A 12,485-nucleotide genomic window follows, 5' to 3' on the forward strand; every position below is an offset into this window, starting at 1 on the left:
AAAACAAGCCCAAAGGATGTTTGATGCATAAAAAAATTAAAAATAAGAGAACAAAGAAGTAGTTCTTAGCTGTTGTCATTTCAAAGATTTTTGATGTTCTGAGAGTTATAAAAATGAGTTACACTGTAAAAAAATATTCTTGTCTTAAATACAAATTCAGGTGACATTAAAAATAAAATATTGAAAACCATGGGCTGGATGTTTAAAGATAACCATCATGTTTAATAACAAAGCCTAATTTGCTTCAATCAAAGGAGAAACATAGTTCATCTCATCCTTAAACTAGCAGGCCAGTCACTTAGCCTAATGTAGAGTATATTTTCTCCTATGTAGTGTTTTCTGTTGTGTTCTGGGAAAGCCTGCATAACACAGACCACCTTTTGTGTCTTCTCTAAACCAAGAAGTTTGAGAGTGCAGTTTTGCTGTGGGATTAAAATAAAGACTCAGGGATATTTTAAAATAAGGAAAGATCTTTCATTGAGCATGTTGGTTACATTGCTTCTACTGGTATTTTCTATCCTATTTCCCCCATCCATATGCTTCTTCAGTGTACATTTCCTGCTAAAATCGAGGGTCAAAAGAGAATCACACTTCTGGTTCCTGCTGATAATGTGAACCCAAAATAACAGCCAAAAAAGGCAAACATCTGTGAAGGCTTAGAGCACATTCTCAGTAGTAATTCTTCCTAAAGTGCTATTGCTTTTACTATGTGAAAAAAATATATGCTTCCTCAGTGTCTTGAACAACAGCACCCTTTACTCACTGAAGCAGTCTTCTGGGAAAACCATGTATACAGAAAAATAACTTTCTCCCCCAAACTGAAGTGGGAGCCAACGCACACAACCCAAGGATGTGAGAATTCACTAGTATAGGCATCAGTCAACAAGAGTGGCATATAGAAATCAGACATTCACATTCAAAACATTTTAAAGTGAAGTTTCAAGGCAGGGCCATAACCTTCATTGGATATAATCATAGATACTGATACAATTGGTGTTTTTCTCTTGGTAAATGTCAATTCTTTGGCCAATTATTAAGAAATCGTAACTAGTTCTGAATTCTTTCTTGTACTTCAAGCCAACATATTAATAGTGTTACAAACATCTGTTTTACTAGAGCATCGATCTCATCTTGAACCTAAAATTATACATCTGGATTTCATTACATTGTGAATAATTAGGGTCACCAGAAGTCAAATGATAGACACTCCCACTAACCAAACTCTTGGCTTTTGGACTTTGTTTTGATGCATTTTGCATGGCAAGCTTTATCAAGGTCAATTTCTTACAGAATCTCTGTTTCATATCATTAAATCTGCAAAGAAATCTGCTTAGAATGTAGATGTAAAACTTCTGACCTGATAGGATATTTCTCCGACCCCATTCTGTGGAGTGTGTATTTTCTATGTTACACTGACACATTTTGAAAAACTCCACTTGCATTTTTCAGATAGAACTTCCATTAGGAAGTGCTCTTGCAATGAAGAGAAGTCAAAGAGGGAGGTGGCTGTTGCAAAAGGGTGTTGTGTGTGGTAGGCTGAAAAGTGGCTCTCTGAAGGTCTGTCCACATCCTAATCTTCAGAACTTGTGAGTGCTGCCTTGAGATAAGATTGCCTTGGATTATCTGGGGGGGCCCTAAATGCCAACACAAGAGAAATACAGAGGGGAATTCGAGACAGATGGACAGAGGAGAAGGGGTGTGAAGATGGAGGCAAACTTTGCAGTGATGGGACCACAAGGGGAGAAAGCTAAGGAATGCCAGCGGTCACCAGAAACTGGAAGAGGCAAAGAAGGGCTCTTCCTTAAAGCCTCTGGAGAGAAATGTGTATTTCAGACTTCTGGCCTTGAGAACTGTGAGAGAATACATTTCTGTTGTTTTAAGCAACCAGATTTGAGGTGATTTCTTACAGTCACTCTAGGAAACTAACATAAGTGCCTTTACCAAATTCACCATGGTCCTCAACCTTGCTGGTCCTGAATATTCAGTTTCATTATTTCAATCTTAAATGCCCTAGTCCTGGATGACTACTTCCCACTAACCAAATTCACAAGAAGCAGATTGAAAGCCAGATTATGAATCTGTTCATTCACCAGGGAAAATATCCCTGTTCTAGTAATTAGGATTAATGACATGGTTAGAGCATTTAGAGGTATATTTAGAAGGAACGAGATTCCTCTCATAACCAGACTCCAGCATGAGACTTTCTGGGTCCTTCCCAGCTCAAGCTGGTGAGAAGACTGAAGAGAATCAGAAACAATCTGAGAAGTTTAGGAGAACACTGATGCTGCTAGAGTTGGGGCCAGCTAGGGCTACTGGAAAATGAAATGTGCAAAATTCTAAGAAATGAAAGAAAATAATTTGGGGACAGGCAGATGTAGATTTTGGTGGGGACAGGTCCAAATCCCATGACCACAGGAGAAGCCCAAACAAAGAGCAATGAATGTGAATTAGTCAGGTTCTCCAGGGAAACAGAACCATCAGGATGGGAAGAGAGACAGTTTAAGGAAACGGCTCACACAGTTGTGGAGGCTGGCAAGAGTGAAATCATCAGGGCAGGCCAGCAGGCTAGAGACCCAAAGAAGAGTCCATTAGGCAGTCTGGAGGCAGAATTCCTTCATCCTTGGGAGACTTCAGTCTTTGCTGTTAAGGCCTTCAACCAGTTAGATGAGGCCCACCCACATTATGGAGAGTAATCTGTTCTAGTCAAAGTGTACTGATTTAAATGTTAATCACATCTTAAAAATCCCATCACAGCAACATCTTGCCTGATGTTTGACCAAGCATCAGGATACCATAGCCTAGCCAAGTTGACACAGAAAATTAACCATCACACTGTCTATCCATGATAGTATTCCAACCAACAGAAAGACAACACAAAATGCAAGAACCAGCTCTCCAGAGAAGGAAACAGGGAATGGAATGAAGAACCCAGAAAAACCAAGCCTGAGCATTATTAAAGGTTATAGAGAGAAGGGAAGTCTGCTCAGAATTGAACTCTGGGAATATCTATAATATTTAAAGTAGGGTCAAGTCTTAGAAAAGAGAGTTTGTTTTGAGCTTTGCCTGAAAGTGTAACTGCCACCTACTGACCACTCAACATGTGGTATTAAGATGTTGGTGGCCCCGCAGTAAGTCAGGGAGCAGCTGGAACCCACATTCCAACCAGCTAGATGACAGACTGTTGTATATCTTGCAGTACAACTTCAGGGCTATGACATCAATAAGCACAGAAGGACAGGATCAATAGAAATTCTCAAATTCTGAAACCAGAACGACTAGAAATGAATCCCAAATAAATAAGGTGATGTTGTTATCCAAGAAATCTAAGCCACACAGTGAAAACCAAATCCAGAACTTTGTCTTTAAGATTTTGTTGATTGGGAGGGGTGGGAAAAGGGTGGTACATAAATATTCCTTGACTTGTCTTAAATATCACTTGTTCCTTTGGAGAGAGGAATAGGGGACCTTTTGAAAATTGCTTACAGGAAATGAAAAGCAAAGAGCGGAATTGTAAAGAGTCAACTTCAGGAGAGACTTTGAGAGACTCTGGTCACAAGTAGGGTTACCTTAGGATCCAGGTAAGAAAGGACAAAAACCTGGGCTCATGGAGCTTATGCTGGCAATATCCAGAGGTGGAAAACCTTAGCACAGACACTGTCACCAGTAGAAATTTCAGATACTTTCGTATCTCATTATGGTTGTTACAGATATCTCAAAATATCATTATATTCATCACTACTTTGAAATTATGGTAGTTATTGGGCTTGATCTTTTAATTAAGAATCAATAAATTCATGTGCTATTTTATTTCAGTTTTCAAAAATACTGTTTCTTCAGTATATTTGATTTCCTTTGTAATCTTATATATTTTATTTTATGCACCAAAAGCACTATCCTGAGATGGATCCATAGGCTTCATTAGACTGCCAGAAGGGTCTGGACACACAAAAAATTAAGTACCCTTAAAGGATCTATAATTTTGTCCTATTTATATTCATTCATTTAACAAATGTTGTTTAGAACTTACTTTATTCCATGGACAAAGTCCTAACTCTAAAAGTGTTTTGGAGGGATTTAGGGCAACGGGTTTAAAAAGGAAACATAGAACATAGTGAAGTATTAATTTAAAGCACAACATAAATGCTACAAAAATAATGACACAACGAAAGCCATGAATTTAGGGACAAATCCATCTGAAGGATTTCTTAACACTATGTAATTTGTTACTGCTAAGCTTTTGATTACTATATAATCAGGCTGACAAATGACTAATTCTGGGCAGGTCCAAACAAGTGAATTCTAGTTTTGTTTGGGACTCTGTCTCCCCATCTTTGTGTAGAGTCTTACAAAATTTAATGGTCCTACCTCCCTTTGGGTTGTCTGTCCCTCTGTATGACTGACGAAAGCTTTATAATTTTTCTCATCTAGACTATAGACACTGGGTGGAGTAATTACCCAGAAGCTTAAAGTACACTTACTTTGTCTATCATTCATTTTTAAAAATTATATTCACAAGTGGAGGGAACATACAGATTTTACAAAATGTGTGACATTTTGATAATGAAATACCGAAAAAGAAAGAGAAGGTAGAAAAAAAAAATGTAGATCTGCCACAATTTATAGAACTCGCTTTTAGGGTTGACCATTGATTATTTAAAGGAAATAGAATCATAATGATAACAGGCAGTAAACACTGGCATCGATGAGTTTGAGGTCATTACATCTACATTTGAACTCAAAGTGGAAACCATGTGAATGAATGACAAAGGCTGCAGATGAAACCGAGACGTCGATGGAAAGAACGGAGCATAAATCATAGTCCCCGCGGTGTGAAAAAGCCTGAAGCAGGGAAACTTGGAAGCCGGGGGCAAAGAACGAGCAAGCCCGTCTGACAGGCAGTGGAGGAGGCTGGGTTATGCTTCCTCCTCCCTCAGCGCACACGAAGGCAGAAACGAGCAGACAACACTGGTGGTGATGAGACCATGTTTGCCTGGTTGTAATGCTGACTTCAGTGGTGCTATCTAAAGAGTGGTGAATGTGGAATATCATACGTGGAAATAATAAAATGGAATATTTGGATTTGGGGGTGTTGAAGAAGGGATTAAGAATAGTCTTCATTCTTCATTCTTCCCAGTCCCCCTACCACCCTCAAACAATATCCCTGCTGATTAGAAGCCATCCATTTAATAGTAATTGCTATGGGTTGAATGTCTGTTCTGCCAAAATTCCTATGTTGAAATCCTAATCTCCAAGGTGATGGTATTAGGAGATGGGTCTTTGGAGGTGATAAGGTTACGCAGGCAGAGCCCTCATAAATGGAATTTCTGCCCTTATGAAGGAGACCCAAGAAAGCTCCCTCACTCCTGCCCTGAGAGGTTACAGCAAAGAGACAGCCATCTAAGAAGTCCGCTCTCCCCAGATACTGCCCAAATCTGCCAGCGCTTGATCTTGGCCTTCCCAGCCTTTAGAACCTTGAGACATAAATGTCTGTTGCCTATTGGCTAGCCAGCCTATGGCATTCCGTTATAGCGGTCCAGACGAAGACGCTAATGTTTTGCAGAGATAACTTCGCTCTCATCATAATTTCTCTTCCTTCTAAAAACTAGATCAGGAACGTAATTTTCTACACCTTCACACTCAGTGGTTTTAAGTTTTCTATTTTATGATAATAGCAACATTTGTAATGGCAGTTTTTACACCTTTTAAAGAACACTTTCTTTTTTTTGCCAAAGTACACAAAACAAAAAGAGTAGGTAGCATCAAAAGACTTTTGAGTTTAAACATAAGCATTAAACTCCCAGATGCTGAAGTCAGTTATTAGCAAATCTACTGTTGTCACCAAAATCTTAGAAGGAGGTAGGTGTTATAAAAAGCCATCCGAATCCTTCTTTATGGCTAAATAATGTAGTTAAAGCTATAATCTGTAGTTTATCTTTTCTGAATCCTTCCTCAACACGTTAGCAAAGGAAATTAAAATATTCATTAAACCCTCTTCATTAGATGTAGCAGTGAAGGCAAATGCTTTCACTGTAGCCAGGCTGATGATGTGATAAAATGACTAAAGCATGAGAAATGGTACTTTGTGTCCGACCAAGATTCCAACCAGTCGTGTCTTACAGTGCCATTGAGAATAGCTGGTGATTTCTTATCCAACTCCAGGGACTGTTGTTGGACCTTGAACAACCTTCATGTTTTATGATGACTGTGCCATCCCTTAACTTATCTAAATCTTCCTTGAACCATATACCTGTTGTTTTGTCTACCCGGCAACTACTTCCCAAGCATTGCCCTCACCCCTTTGTCCAATTTTTAGGGTTACAGAAGGTTTTACAAAATTCCTATATTGTGACACGGCTCCCATGCGTGATCAGTTGGCCTTGAGGGCATCTGGCCTCACACAGGTCTATTGATCCCTTCCTCAGGAATTTTAAACTAGAACTGAGAGGAACAAGTCGTCTCTAAGTGGCTACACTGTAAACAATACTAACCTGGGAATTGTTCCTACTGACATGTGGACTGCAAACCAGAAAGGTCTGCACTGAGGAAGGGAGGCCGATGTGGAGAGAGGGGCAGAGATAAAGATCAAAAGGAGAAGAATCTCTGGGTTTCCTTTTGTGCTCCAGTTGGTGGTTCTGTTCTTGAGGATCTGACACCTCTTGGATTTCATTAATTACTCTGAGTATTTTCCAATAAATCCACTCATTTTTTATCGTTAAGCTAGTTCCTTTGGGCACCTGTGTCTTGCACCAACAAATAAAGGTCCTAACTAATATTCATTTATTTAATAAACTTTTCCTTATTTTATATTAACATGTGAATTATTTATACTTTAGCTTGTTCTACCTTTTGAAGGTACAAACGTCATCAGCCTTCAACTCGTTTCATCGAAAGGGCATGTCTTTCAAGTGTCAGGAAGTGCCTTCTAATCTGAGATTTGATGTTAATTTTGTGTTCACCTTAACCATATCCTTAATTATTTAAAAACTTTGCTCATATCTTCTGGCTGTTTAGTTCAGTTAAGTTCATACATTTTTGGTTGTCTGCTTTGTGTCCGACAATGTACTTGGTGGCGTAGATGGAAATGTGAAGGAAGAGATCTCATAACCTAGTAGAAGACAAATATTTGTAAATGAGCAGTTGAGATGTAGTGTACCAAGAGTTAGCAGAGAAGTGCATACAAGGTACGAACAAGGGAGTTATTAACACTCTGACTAGTAACAGACACTAGTTTTTTTTCCCCAGAACTCTTTCCCTAATCTTTCTAGAAATTTCTCTTTCACCTTCTCCATGCAGATAGTAACTTGTTCACTCAAGGGAGTTGAATGTTCTCAACATGAATTTATGTTCCATTCCACTCTGGCCACAAAGACTGGAAACTTAATGCAAGCTGTGCAAATTATAGTGTCCTGTGTCCAGCTCCGTGGCTTACCTACAATGAGCTTCACCTCCTGCTTTCACACACTTGTGTAGTTTCCTCCTACACTGAATGGGGGCTTATCTGTGTCATTATTAGGATACCAGAGAAAAACAGAGTATGACTTCCATATCCAGATCAGAGAAAAAATTACAGCTTTGTGTTAGAAGACAACTATACCTCAAACATGAAAAAAAAATTTAAAAATAAAATAATTTTTTAAAAGATTTTATTTATTTTTTGAGAGAGAGAGAGGGAGAGAGAATGCACAAGAAGGGGGAGGGGCAGACAAAGAGGGAGAGGCAAACCTTCCGCTGAGCGGGGAGCCTGACATGGGGTTCAATCCGAGGACCCTGAGATCATGACCTGACTCGAAGGCAGACGCTTAACTGACTGAGCCACCCAGGCGCCCCTAAAATAATTATTTTAAAGAAAGAAAACATTACAGCTTCTGTCTTGCTCCTTTGGAGCACTCATTCTGGGGTAAGCCAGATACCTTGTGGTGAGAACACTAGAGCAGCTCTATGAAGATGTCCACATGTGGAACGGAGATCCCCTGCCAACAACCAGGAATAGCTTAACAGGCATGTAAATGAGTCCCCTTGGAAGTGGACCCTTTGACCTGCTCAAGTCTTCAGATGACTGCAACTTCATCAACGATTCCCTAGCCCCAGCTGAAGATAGAACCACCCAGCTAAGCTGCTCCTAAATTCTTGTTGCACAGAAACTGTGTGAGATAATAGATGTTCATTGTTGTTTAAAGCTGCTAAAGTTTGAACTAATTTGTTATGCGGGAACAGATAATACCATAGCCCATGATTTGGCACGACATAATTGGTCCAAGGATGGACAACTAACCCGTGTTAGGCCAATGACTAATTTTCCCCCAATTTTTTGATAACTATCACAGAAAACATGCAGACAGTTCCTCTCTGGTGGCTGAACTTACAAGACATAAAACTTAAATGCTCTCAGTGACTGTGTTTCAACCAGGTGAAGAAAACCAGTCTTAAATAGCATGAAGTTGACAAAGAGAGAAACAGAATGGCAGGGAGAAAGCCATGATCGTGTTAAGTTCTTAGTTCCATCTATTCCTGACACTTAGCTGGGTCTTGCCCTTTCTCTGGCTTCAGTATTTGGCTCTTCTCCAGAATACTCCTCCTGATATTATTGTCTTATGGCCTCTGTGTATCTTGGTTATCTCTCATTTATTCTCTTGACCTAATCCCTCACTTCAAATGCTATTTACATGTCATCTTACCAATGAGACCACCTTGCCTAAAACAGATTATCCAATGTGTGGTGACTTTTTAATTTATCAACTTCTTAGGTGGAACATTTCCTAGAATTTACTTTCTTATATGTTTCCAGGTAGAGTGGACTACAAGGAAGATTCTTGAGAGATTTGGACGGTGATAGGGAAGCAGCAGCTGGGCCTGCAACTGCTCTTTTGTCCCCTGGATCCTCCTTTGGCTCCTCCAAGTTCTGGTCCAAGTGAGTGTGCTTAGCTCTGTGCTGATGAGCCCCAGATTCTGCAGGATACCCTCATCACCAAGGTCAGAGGTAACAAGAGTGAAGCCAGGTTTCTGTCCGTGCTTGTGGAGTTGCATCTCAAGCTTATGGATTCCAGGCAGCCCTTAATCATCTTTCCCACTTTATATCCATTTTCCCCTCCCAGTACCAGCAGACCCAGAAACAACAGCTTCATGGGATTGCTTAACTAGCTCCTTCTGTTCCGGATGGGGTGGGGGGAGGGACATAAACATTAAGTGGAGAAGAGGATGAAAGAGGTCCTTTGCATCAGAGGGGGCCAAGGTGATTCCGAGAAGTACCAAGAGAAAACCTCACTCACCATTTACAAGGCAGAGGGCATCACCTTGGCAGAGTCCAGCCACAGAGGACAGGACCAGACAGAGCCAAAGGAAGACCAGTTACACAGGCAATTCTACCTTCCCTCCTAGTGATCTCCAACCCAGTGAATTAGAAGAGAAAGAGGAGGAAGAGTGAAAGAGCTGACTCTAAAGGTCCTTGGACCCTGGGTCAAGCTTTAGGTGGTGGAAAAGTAAGGATATGACTAGAGTTTTAAGTGGACTCAACTGGCTTTTTAATAACCAAAGTGTCCAGCAAGTTGTGGGATCTTCTTGACACATCATGAAGAACCTACCTAGTCAGGGAGAGCTGATATAGCATAATTGAGGACAGAGAGGGAGAAAAATAAAATTTAATGTTTGTACTCCATCAAGTTTATCCTATTTAATAAGTTGGTGATGTTCAGGTAGACCTTTTTCCTGGGATTGAAGGTCATCATGTTCCCAATGAGTTATATGACCCAGTAAAGGAAAGAATGCATTGTAATTCAGTATGAGAAGAGAAGAAGACTAAGGGCAGAACCCAGACAGAACATTAAAGGGTCAAGAATGGGAAAAAGAGCCAGTAAAGAAGACTGAACAATCAGACGAGGCAAGACAAGGGATGGCTTTGAGAAGGAATCGGTTCCATAGTAATTTATGCTGCATAAACTTGAGTAATCCTAAGCCCTCCCAGCCTATAGACACAAATCTGATCACAGTAGTTTCCAAACTTCACAGGCTCTACCTCTCATCTGTACAACTGCTTGTCACCCTTCTCTTCTGAAGGCTTTTTTTCTATAAGCTCTTCAAGAGAGTATCATTTCTTTACTATCTTTCAGTTCCCCAATACTTCCAAGTACAAAATCCTGAATGAGCTAAAAGAACTGCATTTCGTTTATTTTTGTGTGGGGCAAAGCTACGTTGTCTTCCCTACAAAAGTGGGAAATATGATAGTAGTAGAGACTGCTAGATGTACTTCTGTATCCTTTTGTTTATGGGCTATCCCAGGCTACCAAGCATAAAATAAAATATCAAAAACAATAGCCTAGTTTTCCCTGGAGCTGGGTATGGCAATGTGATTAGATTCTAGCAATACACTGTGACAGAAGTAGTACATGTATCTACCAGGATATTCCCTTTTTCTTCTTTCCCGTCTTCCAGCTGGTTGGAATGCTGAAATCATGAGGAAGCAGCCCTCATGGACCACAGGTGACCCTGGGAATGAGGAGGCCCCAGGAATTGATACTGAGACGTACCTCCCAGTGAGTCCTTCAATGAAGGCTGCTGGGAGTGATGTCAGTAGACAGTCCACTGCTCTCAAACCCCTCAGCTGAAGAGAGCCACCTTGTTCGAGTTCACAGCCATCCCAGGGTGGCCCATATCCAGTGACAGATCACTGTGGAAGTATAAAGGCCTGGCCATTTTGGTCTAACCCAAGACAACTGTGAGGGATCTGCCACAGCTATTGTTGGGCCTGGATCACAGCTTGACCCCCTTTGCTCACTCCTGCTCCTCCTCACACCAACCAGACAGGCCTTTGTGTGCTGCTCCCTAAGGGTGCAGGGCTGTTTGCCCACATAGTCTCAGAGCGGAACTCCTTCCTGTCCTTCTGGTTTTTGTTCAAAACTCACTACCTCAATGAGCCTTGCCCTCTATACCCTACTAGACTATCATCCCACCAACACTCCTGATCCTTGTCATCCTGCTATGTTTCTTTTTTCTGTATGCTTATCATTCTCTAATACACTGTATCACTCATTTATTTATCTTTTCTCTCTCTCTCTCTCTCTCTCTCTCTCTCTCTCTCTCCCTCTCCCTTGGTAGGATGTAAGGTCCCGATAGCATGAGGACAGGGGTCTTGGTTTTATGCACTGTTACATCCCATACACCTACAATAATGCCTGGCACTTAGCAGGCATTCAGTAAATATTTGTTGAATGGGTGAATAATTCTCAAGGAGAATTTTTGCAGATATTCAGTCTTCAGGACCCTCAATTCCAAAAACAGATTGGAAAGAATTCTTTGGCAACAGGTTCACTGATTATTACATATTCTATATCATCCGATAAGAAAAACTTGGCAATGCATTTTTATGGAGTACTCTAAGTCACTCCTTCTATACTTCATATTCATTAGAATCTCCCCCCACCTCACACACATCTCTAAATATTATGATGCCTATTTCACAGGTAAGGCCTGTGAATTCTGTTCCAAAGACATAGCTATTGAAAAGAGTGACTTTCCTCAGAATGGAAAACTTAGAAAAAACAAACTTGAAATTCTCAAGTGCGGTGATCCGGGATATCTTGCTGGGTCACATGATAGGGTATGGTTACTTCTAACAGGAACTGTCTGTTCTCAAGTACAATTCATCACAACTGAGTTGTTGGAAACTTTGTTTTGCTTCATATTACCAGCTTCTGAAAGAAGTCAGTATTTGTGAGGTTTCAGAAAGTTTCCTTTGAAGTCAGCACTCCAGTAAAAACATGAACTAGATCAACTGAGCACCCATGGAGTCAGCCTGAAGACTTATTTCTGTATTCTCAGGGGGCTTTCTTCTCCTGGTCAAGTTCCTGCTTTTTCACCATTTGTCTTATGAGTTAGTAAAGGTTATTTAAATGTCATTCATGAGTAAACAAGAATAATAATTCCAACAAAATCTTGTTATCTGAAGTTGTATTCTTTAATATACTTCTCTAAATTATCAATTATCTTTTCAGTCTTTGACTTCAATTTTGCCTGGTTCTTTCTCAAACTACATTTTATAGTGACACCAACATAGACTACTTCCTACTTTGTGTAATTGTACTCCAGAAAAATTCTAACATCTGGTAATGACAGTCTCCTCCATTCTTAAAAATCAGAAAACTGCCATATCACTGTCCTTTATCCTGCATGTTTCATGTGTAATCAGTTTCTTTTTTTTTTTATAATGATTTTTTATTATATTATGTTAGTCACCATACAGTACATCCCTGGTTTCCGATGTAAGGCTCGATGATTCATTAGTTGTGTATAACACCCAGTGCACCATGCAATACGTGCCCTCCTTACTACCCATCACCGGCCTATCCCATTCCCCCACCCCCCTCCCCTCTGAAGTCCTCAGTTTGTTTCTCATAGTCCATAGTCCCTCATGTTTCATTCCCCCTTCTGATTACCCCCCCTTTCTTTATCCCTTTCTTCCCCTGCCGATCATCCTAGTTCTTATGTTCCATAGA

Source organism: Ursus arctos, unplaced genomic scaffold (genome assembly GCF_023065955.2).
Source record: "Ursus arctos isolate Adak ecotype North America unplaced genomic scaffold, UrsArc2.0 scaffold_5, whole genome shotgun sequence".
Taxonomy (NCBI): domain Eukaryota; kingdom Metazoa; phylum Chordata; class Mammalia; order Carnivora; family Ursidae; genus Ursus; species Ursus arctos.